Source organism: Mobula hypostoma, chromosome 17 (genome assembly GCF_963921235.1).
Source record: "Mobula hypostoma chromosome 17, sMobHyp1.1, whole genome shotgun sequence".
NCBI classification, from domain to species: Eukaryota; Metazoa; Chordata; class Chondrichthyes; order Myliobatiformes; family Myliobatidae; genus Mobula; species Mobula hypostoma.
The window spans coordinates 35,578,677-35,601,149 of NC_086113.1; the positions used below are offsets into that span (position 1 = coordinate 35,578,677).

The window sequence follows — 22,473 nt, forward strand, 5'->3', positions numbered from 1 at the left end:
AAAACAGTTTCCTCCCTTCCACTATCAAATTTCTGAACTGTTGATAAACCCTTGAACACTACCTTGTCATTTGTCTTTGGCACTATTTTGTAACATAGTCATTTTTATGTCTTGCACTGTGCTGCTGCCACAAAACAATAAATTTCATGACATAATTCAGTGATAATAAACCTGATTGTGACAGGGCCAGGCAGAAATAAAGGATGATCTTATTCTAAAACTTAAGTACAATTTCACATCGAAAAATTGAGATCCCAACATCCCTTCCCTTTTCTCCTTCATTAGCAGTGTTCCCTCCCATGGATATTAAAGCTTTTGAGACTCTTTCATTACCAACAGGGCAGAAGGGCCATCACTGATGTTGTGTTGGCCTTATGGGAGTGAGATGGATAGGAATGAAATTCAGAGTGGAGGCTTTACAATGAATGTGCTTCGCTTCCAGGTGAGGGGAAAATTCTCTGATCAGGTGAATTTGAAATCAGTTCTGCTATCTTAAGGAGAATAACAATCTACCTAAAACTCCAATAATTGGCTATCCAATCATTTGAAATTTATCTGGTTCACTAGAAATATTGGCTATGCTCCCTTGTATGTCAGGGGTACTCCAGTTGCTGCACTCCTCTTGCTGTCCCTGGTTTATACTCTCCCTTTCAGATTCACTGGGACTCATAATTGAATGTTCCCCTTTTAACTCTATAGGGCTCTGCATCCCACAATCTGTCAATTGTCAAGAGTCCCAGTTCCCCTACTCTCTTTAAACATATCTAGTTCACTGGGAAGTTTATTTCACTGTATAACCTTTTTTTTTAAAAAAGAGAGCATTGCAAATGTGTTGAGGATATTAATAGGGGATAACATTCACTTGCCTGGAGAATGCAGCACCACCAAGTGAGTGATAGTGGTGGATTATCAGCTATATTGGTGCTCCCTATCAATTCCAAATTCACACTGAATTAGACTTCTAGGCCCAAACATCACCTGAGATTATTTATACACATTATTAGCCTCCTCAGGAACGGTGGTGTCAGTTTGACATGAGTATTCAACAACAGCTGCATTTTGCTTTTGGAATACAAAACCACATCACACCATTTGCTCTGTGTTTTCATCAGCAGCATGTCCCTTTAGAATGTTAGTCAGACTTTCATTTGTGAATTGCTTAATATCCGATATAATTCTTTCTCTTTTTAACAAAAGGAAATAACAACTTCTCCTTAATTTCCAACAGGACAACTACAAAGAAAGTCATCATGGAATTGGTTTTGATTTTGCATCAAAGGACATCACAACTCACAAATTATGGCAGTGTATCTGGTAAAAATCCTATGACATTGGGAGGGTCAAGCTCCTCAGCTCCCACTGCCAAAGTATTTTGTCAAGGTTTGTCACAATCTCTGCTGTAAGTGTTTTTTAAAAAATTGTCATTAGCTAGAGGCAAAGTTGGACCTTGTTGATAAACACACAAGGCCCCAGTACAACTTTCAGTTCAAAAAAGGTTTCTTTGTTGACCTCCATTCCATTTTCATCAAGCTCCACATCTTTACCACTATTCACTGCCCATACTGATAAAGGACAGGGAAGCACTATATTTACTCAAAGTATAAATAATGGTGCATGCAAGAATGCAAATTGCATACCTCAACTGGAGAATTGTTCAACAATGACAAGCCCAGTGCACACGTTAACGGGCTTGGAAAATGTGCTCCCCATTCATCAGGAGTCACTTGCTGACAGGAGCTTTTAAAAAAGAATGGCACTTGTAGGAAAAACAAACATTCCTTTGTCCCACTGATCTCATCAAGAGGGGAAACGATGGCTAGGAGGCGCAACTGTGTCTGTATTACCCCAAGTAATCAAAACTAGTGAAGTATCTGGAGTTACACACATTCTTACCATCAAGTTTCCTTGGAGACATCGTCAACTGAATGTTAAATGGGCCTAGTTGACACAGGCCTAGTAAATCTAACTGCAGTGCATTTGTGTTCAAGGGGATGAATGAAGCCACAAAAGAATATAACAATGTTTTTCTTTATGCCGCACATAATGCAAAATGTGCCCGAGTTACTGAAAATATAGGCTCTGAAGTCAGTGACTTGGATTATTTTAACATTACATGATCTTCAGCTCATTGCCTGTGATGAGTCCCTTGCAACAGCAGATGGCAATCACTTATACAGAATTGTGTCCGAGTAATATAGACTTGTAGAGTAAGTGTGGAATTCTTTGATCCTTCCCAGTTGCTCACCTTCTGTCTTAATATCCTTTTCCTCACACATTATTTTAATTACAAATGTGTGTGCACATGTTGGTCATTAAGAGTGTGAAAGAGTGAAAAGGAGTAGGTCAACAAAATGAGTTGCTTTATTAAGTTTGATGTTGCAGAGAGGAGGAACATAATAACTGATCATGGCCTGTGCTCCCTAGAACTAAGAAACCGAAGAACAAGACAATAAAGTTTGAAGCATAAAATAAATAATGCAGGAGTATTATTTTGAGAAAAGATTGGACTAAAGCTCAGTGAGCTCTTACTTCAAAGTGCATCTTTCAGCACAGCATCAGGAAGTGAAAAGGTAGGCGTGTTCCTTTGCTCTCAGGTCATTATATCTGAGGTAGTGTAGTTCAATAAATCAAACTAAAAATGAGCATTCATGGGCCTATAAACAGAGGAAATTCAAAAGGAAACTGATATAGGGAGCAATAGTTAGCACCCTATCAGCACCCTAGTTATTAAGAACAGTACAATGTTTGTTTCAAGGGGTATTTGAGTTTCTCACATAACCTCCCTGCTAGTAAGTGCCATTTCCTCCCTCCACCACTCTCCCTGTGGCTCAATGGACACCAGGGTTCAACAACAATTAGGCTCTCCCTCCCCACTTTTATCCTCCAATCTTTTGAAATAAAAGAAACACTTGAATAGCTTTTTTTTTAATAGTGTGCTAGGTTTCTGTGTTTCATAGATGAAGAACCCAAATCCTTCAAATTTTCTCCATTTAAGTAATAATCTATTTTTTTAAATCATTTTTCCTTCCAAAGTGAACTGTTTCCTATCTTTTCATATTATTCTCCATTTATCATTAGCCCATTCATTTCATCCCCCAATATCTCTCAACAAACTGCTATCCTCCTCACAGCTTACTGTCCCCCCATTAAATAATTTGCTTATTTAATTAAAGTACATCAACCATTTGGCTACAGTAGTTTTTCCCCATCTCCTGTCTCCCACAGATTGGGCTGCCCCTCTCTCACACTCCACCCTGACAGCACAGTGGCTGTGCTCTCCTGCATGTCACCTTTCCACATCAGTGAATCCATGATGACTGGTCTGCCTTGCCCAACCTTGGATCTAACTTTTCTGGTCTCCCCCTCCTCACATGGATCCACAGAGGACCGAGTATGAGCCAACCTGAATGTATAATGTTTGGAATGGGCTGAATCTGGGCCAGAATTACTTTATAAAGAGTGAAAGAAATAAATGTGTGCCAGGTCAAGTTTATAATGTGCAAGTATAGGTTTCAAAGGGAGCATTAATATTTTCAAGCTGATTCTGCTCGTTGTGAAGTTAGAATTTTGTTGGTCTCAACTGAAATGATGCATGTAACTAAAATATAAATATATGTAATAGAGTTCAATAGTTCAGTTTCTTACTTGCTCTTTTTCCATATTTCTTTACCTTTGCTTACAAATTTCAAGGCTTTGCTATTTAGATTCTAGGATTAATAATGATAATAGTCTAGCTTTACACATTGAGAGTAATTACTGCTTCCAGTATGAATGAAGTGGCATTTTAAAAGAAATGTTGGTTTCATTTGGTTTGTTATATGTGAGTTTGAACTGATCTCAAACTTACAGTAAGTTTACAGCAAGAATTGTCAGGAGTTATCCTGAACAATATTGGGAAGGGGGGAGATTTGACTCCGACCCCAAGGAACTACTACATGGAGTACACCAATAGAATTCTCCCCTGGACACACAGCACTAAATGCATATATACCCAAGCATAGCTCGCAAACACATGGGTCAATTTGAAACAAAATTTCCATAAAGGATTTTCATGTTTTGAGCATCAATTTGTAAGTGTATTAAATAAAATCTACATGTTTTGTAAATTAAAACTAAACTATTTGAGATTGAATAGTTGGAAGATAATCTGAAGCAAATATTCAATGTTGTTGTGCCTTCTTTTACAAAGGGGTAATGTCCTTCAAATCATGCCACAAGGGTATCTAATATACACTCAATTGCCACTTAATTAGGCATCTCTTGTATCAAATAAAGTGACCACAGAGTGTAAATTACTGTTCTACCCAGTCACCTCAACGATCGACATGTGCATTCAATGGCGCGCTTCTGCACACCACTGTGGTAACACATGGTTACTTGAGTTACTAACGCCTTCCTTGAACGAGTCTGTCCATTCTCCTCTGAACTCTCACGTTAACAAGGCTTTTTTGCCCACAGCATTGACACTTGTTGGATGTTTTGTTTTTCACAGCATTCTCTGTAAATTCTAGAGATTGTTGTGCATGAAAATCCCGGATAATCGGCAGTTTCTGAGATACTCCGGTCACCCTGTCTGGCACCAACATTTATTCCATGGTCAAAGTCACTTAGAACACATTTTTTCCCCATTCTAAGTTTGGTCTGACCTTACAGCTGAACTGCTTGATCAAGTCTGCATGCTTTTACGCATTGGGTTGCTGCCATGTGAACGGCTGATTGGACATTTGCATTAACAAGCAGGTGTACTGAATAAAGTGGTCAGTGAGTATATGCCAATTCTTGTTTTTATTGGGGATAATATCCAGGCATCCCTGTGGCTGGCTAAATCAAACATTAGAACCTGAACCATAGGGCTCATTTTGGGAGCTTTGTTCTTGAAAATGATGCCTCTGAAAAGAGCAAACATAATTACCAGTGAGCAAGGAGAAATCCTGTGGTGATTTTTTTCCATCTACAGCTTCTGGGATGTTTGATTGGAGTATCGATAATGTTTGGTAAATCTATAAAGATTTTCCAAACATTATAAAGAGCATCTTCACTCTGTCTGCACAAGCACCATTTCCCGGTGGTCAACCATTTCAATTCCAATCCCTATTCCCATTCACAACCTCTCTATTGCCATGATGAGGTCACTCTGAGGTTTGAGGAGCAGTATCTCATATTCTGTCTGGGCAGCTCCTACCTGATGGGATGAACATCAAAGTCTCTAACTTCTGTTAATTTCTCCCACCTCCCCCTCCTCTCTTTTTCCATTCCCTATTCTAACTCCCCTTTTACCCCATCACTTCTTTTCACCTATCACTACTTTCTCAGCCCCTCCTCCTTTCCTTTCTCCCATGGTCCATTCTCCTCTCCTATCAGATGCCTCGTTCTTCCGCCCTTTTACACCTATCACCTGCTAGGTTCTCTCTTCAAATGCCTCCTCCAACCACCTATCTTCCCCCTCTAAACTTGACCTTCTAAACTTGTACTCCTATCCCTTCACCCACCTTCTTATTCTGGCTTCACCTTCTAAACTTGTACTCCTATCCCTTCACCCACCTTCTTATTCTGGCTTGTTCCTCCTTCCTTTCCAGTCCTGATGAAGGGTCTTGACCAAAACGTCGACACTTTATTCCTTTCCATTGACGCTGCCTGACATGCTGAGCTCTTCCAGCATTTTGTGTGTGTTACTGTGGCTTTCCAGCATCCATAGAATTTCTTATGTTTATTATTAAATGATCTGTACTGTGTTAGCAGGATGGCCAACAAAAATTGAATCTGTTTATCATGGGACTGTGGGTTACCAGCTTGTTTTCATAATCCACCTTTTTTTTATATAGGTTAGATGAAGACAGACATGAATGAGGCTGATGTCACCAACTCTTTCAGATTTTGGCCGTTAATATCACCAAGTTCACACATCACTCTTAGATGAGGTTTACAATATAAATCCTCATCAGCTGATAGAGCCTCTGCCATCAGCACTGGGAAAAACATTCGATTTGATAGTTCTTAAAGTGCAAGAAGAAATTAAGTGTTGCTCCACAATGGATACCACATTGATTCAGTACTCCCATGGACTGATAAATGCCAGTAAATATGAAAGTTCTGGGATTAGTTAAGCACAAAGCAACAGAGTGAGGATTTTTAAAAAAGTCAAGATATGAATTGTGCGTGTCAAGGTTCAAGTAGCTGAGCAAAATCTTTCAAGTCTCGGATAACGATCACACACGTTTTGTGTAACATATATTAAGGCCAAAAGGCTGCAGCCCTCCAGCACTGTGTCATGCCTCTAGCAATGATATATGAACAAGACCTGCTTTCATTCTGAATTTTCTAATCTGCTATGCGTGAATTCTCCCCACCTCCAGTCAATCCCCCACTTCACTGCTTGAAAACACCTGGGTCAACACAAGAGATAGCCCTTGGCAGACTACTGCATCAAATGTATTACACGGATATACTGTCATCGAGACATGCAGGTCACTCAGAAATACAACCATCAAAATAAATCTCACTGAGCAATCAGTTAGAACGTTGCAGCAAGGGCTAATCGTGGATTTGCTTCCTACAATTAACATAACCTTCTCTTAATGACAGCTCACAGGATAGCATTGAACATACTCTGTCTAATGAGCCTTGGGCAGTGTAACAAATGCAGAAAATATGTCTAGCTAGTCCCTTTCATTCTAAAAAGTTAACCAGGGCTGACCATAACCAGCAAAACAAGGGGACTGTTCTTCTGTCTCATTTCCTTAGGGTTAATTTGGAACAAGGCGAGTCAAGTTGAATTGGCCCAAAGGATTTGCAAACATTTGGGACAGTTACCCCAGCATGCACAGGTTTTGTCTGGTTTGAATTTAAGAATGGGAAATATTTAATGCATATGATAATGTGGAATGTGAAATCAGAGATTTTATTAATGTCAGATTAATATCGCAAGCTGCTTTGTGAATATAAAATAAGGCGTAAAAGCATTGGAACTGATGCTGAGCAGTTTTAGTCCAGTGACAAATAAACAGCACAAAATTGGGTTTATTCCATATGGAATGCCCACTTTTCAGCCAAGCTCTAACTTCTGCCCAATTCAGTTACAAGTTTATTGATGCCTGGAAATGGAGCTGGGAAGCTGCTTGGAACTGAAATTATTTATTGCTGAACCTCATCTGAAAGCAGAGATTCTACAAAATGTGCACCAGTATTTTCTTGTTGCTTTGTACTCACTAAGATGAGGCAAGTCATCAGATGGTCCTTAAAGTTTCCATGTCATCTGTTATTGTTTCTGTCTAGAAGTTTCACTGTCAAAATTGGGCTGCTTAGGATGGTACCAGTAATTAAAATGTGCAAAGTCTTTAACAATGGTCAAGCACATCTTGAACCTGTCAACCTTGGCTTTTAACAGTCAGAAAAAACAAAAGAAGGAACCAAGCTAAAAGTTTAAAGGAGCCCTGCACCCATATGTTGCAGGATATATTGAAGAATATCCATTTCTCCACGTTTTTTGACCTTCAGCACAACACACCTGCCTATGCTTGTCTAAAATCCTGGCCAATGTTCAGGAGAGAATAAAACTTGCATTGTATTTGGCTACTACCCAATGTCAAAATCATGCCAATGGTGAACTGCTCTTCATCGTGCCATCCACAGAACATTGGCAATTTCAGCAACATTCCTGCCTTGTATTTTGGCTGGTCTGTCAAACGACAATGCATCCTCATACCAAAAAAACAGAACTACTAATACTAAGTTCTTTTCCCTTTGAAGAAAGGTATTTTTTCTTGGAACTCTTGAAGCTGGCACATGTTGGAACATTAGCTTAACTCACTGATGTAAAGATTTCCTCACTTCCACTCCCCCCCCCCCAAAACTGTTTAAAATTAACTTCAAAAAGACTCATGTTTTCATCAGCTCAGGAGGCACATGCCACAAGTTTAGTGATATACAGCATGGGAGCACGGTTATCAAGCAACTAAAAATTAAATGTTAATTTTTGTTTTAATTACACTGTGAAAAAGTTCAATGGCAATGTTGGAGTGTATTAGGCTCCAGAAAATCACCAGGCAACAACGCGGGGCTTCTGTACCACAGAACTATGGCAGCCAAAACTTATTCTACAGGAAGCATAAATTTAATTTCTTTGAAGCCTCATTTACTCTCCCATTAGATGCCCACTCCATGAGTATCTGATACGAAATATTAAAAGATTAAGTGGGGGTTGGTGGTACTCGGGGGGGAGTCAGTGTCAAAATAGCAGGCTAGTGTGTGAGTCTCACATTAAGTGGGGCTTTGAAGAAATGTCACCTCCTGGATTTGACTGGTGGAAGATCTTATTCAAATTCTTCACTTTTTTAACCTGCATTTTTCTTGAGATGAGCAACTATTATACCACTATTTTGAAACTGCATTAAATTGCGTGGATTATCAGTCATTAACGTACAATCCTCACTTGTGACATATTTTCCACTTTTTTTTGCTCTTGAAACATCAGGTCACCCACAACATTTATTCCTCACTACAGAGGAGAGCAGTAAAGTGTGTAGATTTATTGGTTAGTGTAGGAAGTGTTATTAACTCCATGTCCCAGCTGAATCACAAGGCAGAGACACTTCACACCAACCCATTCCCACTGTTACGGTGTCTGGCAGCGAGGAGCTAAGGGACCCAAGGAAGGAAGCAGTAGAACCTTACGTGGAGACACAGTATAGCAGTGTCGAGCTAAGCTGCGAGACACGTGTATTATCTGTTCTGCACGAGATGTTACAGCTTTCCACACTTTTTTTTAAAAAAAGAACTCTGCTGCATGAATGACATTTAGGACCCTGTGGAAAAATGATAAAACCAGAACAGCATGGGACCACCAAGAGGAAGCTGGTTATTGCAACACAATATGAAAGATTTTCCAAATCGAATTAATCATAATTTCAGCAGCAACTTTTTTTTTTAAAGATAAATATGTTTTACAAGAGATCCTTTAAATGTAATTCTAGCATTAAAGTGGGCATGCACTGGGTTGATGACGGAGGTCTCAGTCAAGCTTAGAAACCACTTCTGAGACAAATAATGTCAATTTATCTCAGGATGCATATATAAACTGAGATTCCACTCTTCATATTATTTGACCCATTCCAGACCTGTACAGTATTATGTTTTGACTTAACTCACCGGTGAGGTACATCAGTAATGGAAACTGAAACTGCTTTCACTGCAGACATTCAATGTCAAACCCTCCCTAGTCAAGAACAGAACTATTAGACCACTCTCTGCATTATGCTGGTGTTCGATGACTATAGCAAAATTATGAGTGGTGGATTGAGATCATTTAAGCTGAATTCACGTAGGATTCTTCCAGCAAAAAGCCAAACCTTTACTCCAAATTATTGTACTTCGAAGTTCAAGGGGAAAAAAAAATATTGGAATATGGGGCAACAAATGCTCTACTGTAGGAATCAGTAGGTCAAGCATATACAAGGACAGAATTGTTCAGGTCGAAACCTCGCATCAGCACTGAGAGTGGAGGGGGAGTAGTGAGATGGGAGCCATAAGATAATTGGTGGACCAAAGAGCAGTAACAAGATCTCAGGCAGATGGTGCCAGGTAAAGGAGGGATAGGGTAGAGTCAAGTGGATGATTGTGGCCACAAAGAAATCTGCAGATGCTGGAATTTCAAGCAACACACATAAAAGTTGCTGGTGAACACAGCAGGACAGGCAGCATCTCTAGGAAGAGGTACAGTCGACATTTTGGGCTGAGACCTCAACTGTACCTCTTCCTAGCAACTTTTTTGTGTGTTGGATGATAGTGGAGGCAGGCTTAGAACCTTAACTCTTAACCAAATTTGGTTGGATTTTTCCACCTTCCCTCCAACCTCACGTTTTTTTGCTAATAATCTATTACATGGTATTTTATTAAATGCTCTGATGCACATCAGTTGTGTTCATCATCAATCCTCCCTACTCTCCTGCAATGAAGATTAAATTATTCCAGTATGATTTTCCTTTAACAGTTACAGAAAACAAGCTACAGATACTGGGCAGATGTGCTTGGGATCACCATGCTTAGCTATCCCCTTACTCACTAAAAGAATTTCAACATTTGTAACTTTCCTCTTATCTGGCATTATTTCCTTATCAAAGGATTGGATGCACTGCAGCTAAAGCTATTGTGATTTTCACTATGGTTCATTCCGAAGTCGCTAATGAACTCCAGCTGGATCTGGTTATTTCAATCGTTTAATTTCATCTGATCTCTGAAGTGCCACCTCTTTCTCCATTTACATTTGACACTATTTCTGAAATACCTCCTTCTCTAACGAGACATTGCCAAGTACTCAATGTGTACATATCTTGCATTTATTTCTGTTTCATTGCTCCTTCCTACTCAACCTTTCCTCCATTACAATAATTCTCAAAAGAAAAAGACAGGCCATACTAGTTTCATGACACGAACTAAAATAATTTTCTACACCTCGCCCCTCATGAGCTATGCTGTATCATTAGCTGCAATGTAAGAAACAAAGGTAACATTTCAAACCACAATGACATTTCCAATTATTTCTGCAATAAATCTAATATGTACTCTTGATCCAGAAGAAGAAAGTGTAACAAGCCTAACTTCTTTCTAAAAAGTAGAATTTTTGCTTGACGGTTCACTCTTGGGTAGCATAGTGGTAAATCGAGAAAGGCTTCTGGTAGATGGTGCCAAAGACTCAAGTTCATCTTTGAATTTGGTTGCCATCTATGTGAAGTTTGCATGTTCTCCGTGAAGTCTGCATGTTCTCCGTGAAGTCTGCATGTTCTTTGTGAAGTCTGCGTGTTCTCTGTGAAGTCTGCGTGTTCTCTGTGAAGTCTGCGTGTTCTCTGTGATCCTCCAGCTGCTCTGATTCCCTCCCATGTCACAAAGATGTATGAATTGATAGTTTAATTGGCCACTATAAATTATCCTTAGTGCATGGGTGAGTTGATTAAAATTTGGGAATAATAAAACAAAAATAGAATTAGTGTAGGATCAAGTGTAAGTATGGATAAACCGATAAAACAACAAATGGTGGAACCTGAAACAAAAACAAATAGTGAAAGAACTCGGCCAGTCAGGCAGTACCCATGGAAAGAAAAAATATCAATCAAATTTTTGTGTCAGGGCCCTTTCTCAGAATCAGGGGGTGGAGGTGTGGAAGAGGGTAGGGTTTAGAATTTTCAAAACAGACTTTAGGGAGATGTAAGTTAAAAGACTGTAGAGATGAGCTGAGACAGATCAGGTGAGAAGCAGCTTCAGCGTTAACTATTATCAAGACAGTTTAAAGAAACAGGGTATGAAAGTATGATAATGCGTGTTTGATGCTTGGTGCAGACCCGGTGGGATGAAAGACCTGTTTCCATGTTCTAGGTCTCTGAATTATGGTAATACTAGATTTATCTCTGGAAGAATTATTATTCTGTATTCTATATCCAAAACTCATGCTGGTCAGTTCATTGTTATATAGAACATAGAACAGTACAGCACTGGACAGGCAACCTGGCGTACGATCTTGTACCAAACTTGTTGTCAATTTATACTAAATGTCCTGTTTTGCTGTATCATCCATACCTCTGCAATCCATTCATACTCATGTGCCTATCTAAAAACTTCTTAAACTCCACCAAACTACCTGATTCCACTACTACAACTGATAATCTATTCCAGGCACCTACCTTTCGGCATATGCTGAATGGTAGAAAAAACCTTGTGCCTCACGTTGACTTTAAACATCTCCACTCCAACCTTAAAAGCATGTCTTCTTTTAAGGTTGGAGTGGAGATGTTTAAAGTCAATGTGAGGCACAAGTTGATGTTTCCACCCTGAGGAAAAGATTGTGACTGTCTGCTCATCCATGACTCTCATCATCTTAAAACCCTCTTTCAGATCTCCTGTCAGTCTCAAGCACTCAAAGGAAAACCACCCAAATTTATCCAGCCTTTCCTTACAGCCTTCAGGGATGAATTTTCTAGGTATATATTAGTGTTCAGAACTAAACTCGGATGATAAGATGAAGATTTGCATACGTGAGGTTACTGGTGTATAACAAATACATATTCCTCAGGAATGTGAATTCAGATGGTCACTTACTGACATTCAGTGGGTGAACTAACTGAAACATAAGTACTTCTCCATTTAATAAATTGAATGCCAAACATGTGCTTCTCGGTGGAAAATTAAGGTGGCATTATGGACAGCATACCAAGCTAGACTACTGTTTAAAAGCTCATTAAAAACCCTGTATAACATGACTCATTACTCCATCCCCAAGGCACCACAGGAACCACTACAAAGGGTTTCTGGAAACAATTTCCAATGAATGATTTCCTTAGTTAATTTTTTTTAATCCAAGAATATCATTCATAACTGGATTACTGCCTTGATGTCTACACCCATGTACGTTTCTAGTATGCCACATAGCGCCAGCTGGTTACTAAATAAAGCTCAAAGAGCACTCTGAAGGAGAAAAATGCTTTGCATGGAAGCAATCTTAGAACAGTGGAACAGTGCTAAGTACTGTAAGTGAATGAAATAGCAATAAAATTGCATGCATTGTTGGAGTGAGTTCACTGAATAAAAAAGCAAAGATGATCAAGATAGGGAGGTCGGTCCAATTTCCAAGCCTCCCCAAACCATTTCTCGCAAGATACAGAAGTCTATTCTTGCTCATACCTGAAATGCTGCCTCTTCTGGTCTCGTGACAAATGTTACCTGATATGCCCAGAGCTTCTGGGAGCTGTGTTAAGGAATTTAGGAGAGAGGGGAGGATATCACCCAACTTTTAGTTTTCCTCCTTGATCTAAAAGCATTCAAATAAATAACTGTGCCAAGCACTTCCAAATAATTGTTGGGGACAGCATATTACTTCTTTATTCTGCAAAGCACCAATGTCAGAATTGGGTTTAATATCACTGGCAGAGGTCATGAAATCTGTTGTTTTGTGGCTGCAGAACACTGCAATACATAATAGTAAAAAACAATGAATTTCAGTAAGAAATATCCAAAAATAATTTAAAAAGTAGTGTAAAAAGAGAGGAAGAAAAAAGAAAAAATAGTGAGGTCACATACTTGAGTGCATTGTCTATTCATAAGTCTGATTGTGGAGGAGGAGAAGCTGTTTATGAAATGTGTCTTCGGGCTCCTCTATCCCCTCCTTGATGGTAGCAATGAAAAAAGGGCATGTCCTATATAAATGAGGTCCTTAATGATGGATGCTGCCTTTCTGAGTCATCGCCTTTTGAAAGTGTCCTGGACGCTGGGGAGATTAGGACCCACGATGAAGTTGGCTGAGCTGGCAACTTTCTGCTGCCTTTTCTGAGTGTAAGCAGTCACCCCTCCATATCAGACACTGCTGCAACCACTTTGAATGTTCTTTGCAGTACATCTGTAGACATTTGCGAATCTTTGGTGGCGTAGCAAATCTCCTCAAACTCACAATGGTCACGCCTTCTTTGTAATTGTATCAATATGTTGGGCCCAGGGCAGATCCTCAGAGGTGTTAACACCCAGGAACTTGAAACTGCTCACCCTTTTCACTGTTGATCCCTCTGATCCCTCAATGAGGACTGGTGTGTTTTCCCTTGACTTCCCCTCACTGAAGTCCACAATATTTTTTTAAGATTATGAAGACACGCAGTCCTCTTTTATTGTCATTTAGTAATGCATGCATTAAGAAATGATACAATATTTCCTCTGGTGTGATATCACAAAACACAGGACAGACCAAGACTGAAAAAACTAACAAAACCACATAATTATAACATATAGTTACAACAGTACAACAATACCATAACTTGATGAAGAACAGTCCATGGCACAGTAAGAAGTTCAAAGTCTCTCAAATGTCTCACATCTCACACAGATGGGAGAAGGAGGAAAAACCCTCCCTGCCATGCCCAACCACAGTCCGATTCTGAGTCGTCCGCAGACTTCGAGCCTCCGATCAGCTCTCCGACACCGAGTACTGAGCACCATCTCTATCCGAACGATTCGACCTCAATCTTGGTCACCAACAGCAGGCAAAGCCGGAGATTTTGAGGCCTTCCCTCCTGAAGATTCTCGATCGTGCAGTAACAAGAGCTGTGTTTCAGAAATTTCTCCAGATGTTCCTCTGTGCTTTCACGTCTGTCTCCATCAAATCAGAATTGTCCATGGCCCCTATTTAACAGATATGATACCATTTTCCCCGGAGGGCTGCGCATGCACAGCGCGCTGCTATCTCTCCCCCCCGCCTGTACTTGATTGCAAGATCATTATTGTGACACCATTCAACCTGCTAATCTATCTTACTCTATATGCCTCCTCATCACTACCTGAAATTCCATCAACAATCGTTGTGTCATCAGCAAATTCATAGATGCTGTTTGAGCTGTACCTAACCACAAAGTTGTGGTGTAGAGAGAGTAAAGCAGTAGGATAAGCGCACATTCTTGAGGTGCACCGGTGTTTAGTGTCAGCGAGGAGATGATGTTATTTCCTAGCCACATTGACTGTGGTCTTTTGGTAGGGAAGTCAGGGATCCAGGTACAGAGGCCCAGGTGTCAGAGCTTGTTGATTAGAATTGAGGGTATGATTGTGTTGAACTCTGAACTGTAATAAACAAACAGCAGCTGACGTAGGTATTATCCAGGTGATCCAAGGCCGATTAGAGAGCCAGTGAGACTGCATCCTCATTGTGGCGAAAGGCTGCAGGTACTTGCTTAGCCAGAAGTTGATTCTGGCTGTGACCAACTTCTCAAAGCACTTTATCACAGTAGATACGAGTGTAACTGGATGACAGTCCTTGAGGCATCACCTTGCTCCTCTTGGGTACTAGCGTGATTGTTGGCTTTTTCAAGCAGGTGGGAACCACTGACTGCAGCAGTGAGAGATTAAGCATTTTCTTGAACACGCCCACCTGCTGCTTGGCACAGGTTTTCATTGTCCTACCAGGTGCACCATCAGGACCTGATGCCTTGCAAGGGTTCACCCTCTTAAAAGATGTTCTGACATCGGCCTCCAGGACAAAGATTACAGGATCACCAGATCCTGCGGGGATTTGCACAGGTGTAGTTTTATTCTCCCTTTCAAAGCATGCATAAAAGACGATGAGCTCACCCGGGAGTGAACTATCACAGCCACTAATGATGTTAGGTTTTGCCTTGTAGGACGCAATGGCTTGCAAACCCTGCCAGAGCTGACGTGCATCTGATTCAGTCTCTAACTTCAATTGGAACTGTTTTTTCACTTTTAAAATAGCCTTCCATAGCTTGTAACTGGACTTCTTGTATAGTTCTGAATCACAGGTCTGGCCCTCAGCAGACTATGAATCCAGGTTCGTCCACGGCTTTTGGTTTGAGTATGTATGTTATGTCCTCAAAGGCTCACATTCACCCCCACAGACATCCTGATATGATTAAAAATTATCATGTCATGGGGATCAAAGAAAAAAGTCACAATATAGAAGGAGAGCATTCAGTATATGAAGCCCCCGATTCTTCTCTGCAAGAGAAAACACAACTCATCCTATTTTCTCAGACTGTCTTCATTACTCTTCCTTTTTTAGTCTTTCAAGCATTTCTTCAGCTCCCTTTTTTAATGCCAAATTTAAATCTTCCTCAACAGCTCCTCCTGGAACTGTATGCCAGGTAGTTACAACCCCCTTGGCCAAAACTTTCTTCCTGTCACTTATTGCTCATATACAGTATAAATCATGTTCATTTCATGTCTTTGTGGAAGCAGTCTATCTATACTCTTTCCAGGTTCTTAAAAGCTGTTTAAAAAATATCATTATTGGATGCTCTCTCAACTTTCATTGAACCAAACCTGCAACCTTAGATTCTCCAACCTATCCACATAACTCAAGTTGCTAATACCCAGGAATGTTCTAACAATCTCTTCTACTCTCCCTATAGAACATCATAACACAAAAAAAACTGAGTTGGAGTTGGTCACCAGGCATCTCAAGCTTACCCCAACATTCATGGCAGTTCTACCCCAGGTCTCACTTTCTCTTCTATACCAATTCTCTGCAGCCCTCAATTTCTTCACCTTTGAAGAAGTATTTATATCTTTTTAAAATAGCTGTAATGAACTAGCTTTCACAAACCTCCAGGCTAAAGAATTCCAGATATTCATTGCCCTCTGTGAAAAGTTCTTAAGCACATCAGTTTTAAATGATCACCCCTAGTTTTGTAACTGTGTCTCCTTGTTTGAGATTCACTACCCTTTGGAAATATCTTAACATCAACCATGTCCTTATCCTTTTAGGGTACTTTGTGTTCGAATCAGATCACCCCACATACTTTTAAACTTCAAAGGACACATATTTAATTTATTTGGCTGCCAGACATGAATGGACAATCCTTTTATCTCAGAAATTAGCCTAGTGAATACCACTTGGACCGTCTTTAAAGTCTGCACATTCTTTCTTAAAGGAGGTGACCAAAACTGAATAATTCTCCACATCTGCTCTCATCAATACCCTGCACAATTATAAAAATAATTCCAAATTTCTAAACTCCATACCACTTGCAATAAAGACCAAATGTGCCTTTTGATTTCTTCACCATTTGAAGCATGTTTGCCAACTTTTTTTTTCCATTTGTGCACAGAAAACCTATGTCTCTCTACTTGGCTTATCTCTCTAACGTCTTTACATCTGTTCCAGTGCCTAGTATCTTGTGCATTTTTGGAAATAAAGATACAGCGTCATTGTAAGAGAGCTGTGCAGCACAGAATGGGGGCCTTCAGCCAAAAGTTATGCCCAATCTACGCTAATCCCATCTATCTGCATTAGACCTGGAACCCTCTATGCTGTTCTTAGCAAAGTACCTATCCAAATGTCTTTTAAACATTGTATATGTATCTGCCTCTACCACCTCCTCTGGCACTTCATTCTATATAACAACACCCTCTGCGGAAAATTGAATTGACTGTATTACTTACATCCCTCACATACAATTGGAAGCAAATATTTGAGGTCCTATCGAAGGTACTGAAGGTTCAGATAATACCAGACCCCATTTTAATAATTTTTGGAACTTCTGCGAGGTCAAATAAATTCCAGGCTACCCAGCAACAACTCCTGACCTATGGCATACTTAATTGAAAGAAACTCATACTGATGTTCTGGAAAAAGGAGGAAACTCCATCACTCAGACAATGGCTGGCTGCATTAATGGATACTCTGCATCTAGAGAGGATAAGATACGTTATCAAGGACAGACTCAAGGAATTTGAAAAAATCTGGTAACCATCACTGTTGTATTTAGAAGAGACCGGCAGCTGACCTAAGGGGGGCAGTAGCACCTAAACAGCACATACAGGAGGGGCGAGGGGAGGGGAGGGCTGGAAAAGGGAAAGGAGATGGGGTGGTAGGGTTTCCTTTGCTTTTTGCTTGTTTACTATACATACAGTCATTTGACTTTCATTATGTTGTTATAAGAAAGAAAAGAAAAAAGAAACATTGTACTTTAGGTTCATCCTCCGTCGGATCCACGCCTGCAATCGCCGTTTTTTTGACTTTGTCATGTTAGGCAAAGATCGCAAGATCTTACATCTACGGACTCCAGAGCCTGCCGGCCCCGACGCTAGCAGGCATGAACTTTCAATTGCGGCCCCTGCTATTGATCTTGGCGGCTCCAACACCTCAGGATATATTCAAAACCCGGACTCCAGCAACGACCATGGACACATTCACAGCGATTACGCAACCACCAACTGCGACTCCAGCCTTGAACTCCGGGCCGGGTCTTTATGTGCTGCTGTTGTGACTCCCGTCTCCCCTTCCCCAACCACCACTCCGCAGCCCCGTCTTCCTCAGATCCCACCGTCAGCTCCTGGGCCCTCAGAGGCTCCATCTTCCTCTCACCCCAACCCTCCCCTCTCCATTGACAACCCCAGCCTCCCCCCTCCCTCCTCTGATCCCAGCTCTCATCCGTGCCGGGTCTTTACCATCCCCTCCAACCTTCAACTGTCGGAGGCAGAACGCTCTGTTCTCAGTAAGGGCCTCACGTTTGTCCCCCTTCGCCCACACCTCAGCGAGTTCCGTGTTCGCCATGATGCGGAACTTTTCTTCCGCCGTCTCCGTCTCCGAGCCTACTTCTTCGGCAAGGACTCTTCCACCCCCACCGATGACCCCTTCTCCCGTCTTCAACCCTCATCTTCTTCATGGACACCCCGCTCTGGTCTTCTGCCTGCTCTGGATCTCTTTATTGCCAACTGCCGACGGGACATCAACTGTCTCGACTTCACCGCACCTTGTCCCCATTCCAACCTCACTCCTTCGGAACGCTCTGCTCTCCACTCCCTCCGCACTAATCCTAACATTATTATTAAACCCGCCGATAAGGGGGGTGCTGTTGTAGTCTGGCGTACTGACCTCTACCTTGCCGAGGCACAGCGACAACTCGCGGATACCTCCTCTTATTTACCCCTCGATCGTGACCCCACTAAGGAGCACCAGGCCATTGTCTCCCACACCATCACCGACTTTATCCGCTCGGGGATCTCCCATCCACTGCTACCAACCTTATAGTTCCCACACCCCGCACTTCCCGTTTCTACCTCCTACCCAAGATCCAAAAACCTGCCTGTCCTGGCCGACCTATTGTCTCAGCTTGCTCCTGCCCCACCGAACTCGTTTCTGCATACCTCGACACTGTTTTATCACCCTTTGTTCAATCCCTTCCGACCTATGTTCGTGACACTTCTCACGCTCTTAAACTTTTCGATGATTTTAAGTTCCCTGGCCCCCACCGCTTTATTTTCACCATGGATGTCCAGTCCCTATATACTTCCATCCCCCATCAGGAAGGTCTCAAAGCTCTACGCTTCTTTTTGGATTCCAGACCTAATCAGTTCCCCTCTACCACCACTCTGCTCCGTCTAGCAGAATTAGTCCTTACTCTTAATAATTTCTCCTTTTGCTCCTCCCATTTCCTCCAAACTAAAGGTGTAGCTATGGGCACCCGTATGGGTCCTAGCTATGCCTGCCTTTTTGTTGGGTTTGTGGAACAATCTATGTTCCGTGCCTATTCTGGTATCTGTCCCCCACTTTTCCTTCGCTACATCGACGACTGCATTGGCGCTGCTTCCTGCACGCATGCAGAACTCGTTGACTTTATTAACTTTGCCTCCAACTTTCACCCTGCCCTCAAGTTTACCTGGTCCATTTCCGACACCTCCCTCCCCTTTCTAGATCTTTCTGTCTCTGTCTCTGGAGACAGCTTATCCACTGATGTCTACTATAAGCCTACTGACTCTCACAGCTATCTGGACTATTCCTCTTCTCACCCTGTCTCTTGCAAAAACGCCATCCCCTTCTCGCAATTCCTCCGTCTCCGTCGCATCTGCTCTCAGGATGAGGCTTTTCATTCTAGGACGAGGGAGATGTCTTCATTTTTTAAAGAAAGGGGCTTCCCTTCCTCCACTATCAACTCTGCTCTTAAACGCATCTCCCCCATTTCACGTACATCTGCTCTCACTCCATCCTCCCACCACCCAACTAGGAATAGGGTTCCCCTGGTCCTCACCTACCACCCCACCAGCCTCCGGGTCCAACATATTATTGTCCGTAACTTCCGCCACCTCCAACGGGACCCCACCACTAAGCGCATCTTTCCCTTTCCCCCTCTCTCTGCATTCCGCAGGGATCGCTCCCTGCACAACTCCCTTGTCCATTCGTCCCCCCCATCCCTCCCCACTGATCTCCCTCCTGGCACTTATCCGTGTAAGCGGAACAAGTGCTACACATGCCCTTACACTTCCTCCCTTACCACCATTCAGGGCCCCAAACAGTCCTTCCAGGTGAGGCATCACTTCACCTGTGAGTCGACTGGGGTGATATACTGCGTCCGGTGCTCCCGATGTGGCCTTTTATATATTGGTGAGACCCGACGCAGACTGGGAGACCGCTTTGCTGAACATCTACGCTCTGTCCGCCAGAAAAAGCAGGATCTCCCAGTGGCCACACATTTTAATTCCACATCCCATTCCCATTCTGACATGTCTATCCACGGCCTCCTCTACTGTAAAGATGAAGCCACACTCAGGTTGGAGGAACAACACCTTATATTCCGTCTGGGTAGCCTCCAACCTGATGGCATGAACATTGACTTCTCTAACTTCCGCTAGGCCCCACCTCCCCCTCGTACCCCATCTGTTACTCATTTTTATGCACACATTCTTTCTCTCACTCTCCTTTTTCTCCCTCTGTCCCTCTGAATATACCTCTTGCCCATCCTCTGGGTCACCCCCCCCCCGTCTTTCTTCCCGGACCTCCTGTCCCATGATCCTCTCGTATCCCCTTTTGCCTATCACCTGTCCAGCTCTCGGCTCTATCCCTCCCCCTCCTGTCTTCTCCTATCATTTTGCATTTCCCCCTCCCCCTCCAGCTTTCAAATCCCTTACTCACTCTTCCTTCAGTTAGTCCTGACGAAGGGTCTCGGCCTGAAACGGCGACTGCGCCTCTTCCTATAGATGCTGCTTGGCCTGCTGCGTTCACCAGCAACTTTGTTGTGTGTTGCTTGAATTTCCAGCATCTGCAGAATTCCTGTTGTTTGTACTTTAGGACATTGTCGGTTGTGGTTAAGCTGCTGTTGCTTCACAATAAGAACATTTGAAGACATCCTTCACATACATGAGGAGTAAAAATCTTTACGTTATGTCTCCGTCTAAATGTGTAATGTGCAATTTATAGCAATTTATAATAAATAGTATGTACAACAGGACAGTCAATATAATATAGAAATACAGTTGTGTCAGCATGAATTAATCAGTCTGATGGCCTGGTGGAAGAATCTATCCTGGAGCCTGTAGGATCTGGCTTTTATGCTGCGGTACCGTTTCCCGGATGGTAGCAGCTGGAACAGTTTGTGACTGGGGTGACTTGGGTCCCCAATGAATCTTCGGGCCCTTTTTACACACCTGCCTTTGTAGGTGTCCTGAATAGTGGGAAGTTCACATTGACAGAGGCACTGGGCCTCCCATATCTCTCTTAAGCAGCCCTTCTTTCAGTTTAAACCTATGTCTCTTGAATTTAACATTTCCATTCAGAAGGAAGACAACTACTTCCTCCATCCCATAATTTTTGCATATTTCTATCAGGTCACCCTCCTCCTCTGATACCTGAGAGAAAACAGTCCAAGTTTGGTCAACCTTTCCTCATAGTCAAGACATTCCTTAATCAATTCAATATCCTGGTGAACCTTTTTTGATGCCTTTCCAAACTCTCCACATCCTTCCTGTAGTGTGGCAACCAGAAATAACAGTTTTATACAGCTGCAGTATGATTTCCTCAACTTTTATAATCAAATGAAGACAAGAAAGCGATTCACCACCCTAACCACTTGCATTGCAATTTTCAGGGAGCTATGAATTTGTGCCCCAAGATTCCTCTGTATATCAAGTTCCTAAGAGTTCTGCCATTTACTTTCCTCTTATATTTGACCTTCCAAAATGCATTTCTTCACACTTATCTGGATAAAACACCATCTGCCATTTCTCTATCCAAATTTCCAATTGATCTATACCCTGCTGAATCCTTTAAACACTTTCCTTACTACCGACAATTCCACCAGTCTTTGTTACATCTGCAAAATAATAAGTCTATTGACATTTTCATCCAGATGATTAACATATTACGAACAACTGGGGATCTAGCAGTGGTCCACGAAGAACTGGTGAGGGAATTCCAATTCTCTGTCTTCTATGGCAAAGCCAATTTTGGATCCAGTTTACCAATTCACCATGGCTTCAATATGCCTTAACCGTCAAGACCAGCCTTATGAGGGACCTTATCAAATGCTTTACTACAGTCCATACAAACAACGTCTACTGCTTTTCCCCTCATGTTCATGTTCCCCTCATCTTCAGCATCTCCTCAACTGTTTTTTCAATTTGCCCTCTGGCCTCAATGTAACCACATGGATTTATTTGTCCCTTTTGCATCAGCACCCCTAATTGATATACCTTTCTTATCCTTCCTACCAAAATTGGACACTACTCAGTAACATGTCATCCTTTCACACGTTGACCAGTCTAATGAGATGAAGTCATGCATATCCCAAGCCATAAACTAGCACTCTGCTTGGCACGAGAGTAGTTTGGAAAATGTGTTAATAGTATTGTGATCTTCAAAGACAGTCTTTACTAAGTGGTGTTACCTGGTGCTGTAGTATAATTTCAGTTTAAATTTTGTTTCGTGTAAAGTGCCTCAATATCACAGGGCTGCAGACAATTAGCTAACAGCTGCAATCTGGGAAGCCTTTAAAAGGGGCACCATAATACCTATACAGATGGAGAATGTTAAGAATGACTGCAGCGGAGCTGGGAGGGGAGTGTGTACTCCAAGGTTCAATGGAATGAACGTAGAGACACTGGTGGACAAGACAACATGACCTTGATATATAACCTGTGTAAAAATGCCTCGGAGACTCAGGTAAAGATTGCACCAGAGCCTGAGTGAAATTCCTACCTTTGCGTTGTCTGTAAGAGACT

At 41.9% G+C, this 22,473-nt stretch overlaps 1 protein-coding gene across 5 annotated transcripts in view; it reads right to left on the reverse strand.

Annotated features, from left to right (window-relative positions):
• fhod3b (formin homology 2 domain containing 3b) overlaps window positions 1-22,473 on the reverse strand; it is a 591,169-nt gene that overhangs the window by 197,992 nt on the left and 370,704 nt on the right. The gene's annotated exons all lie outside the window — the stretch shown is intronic.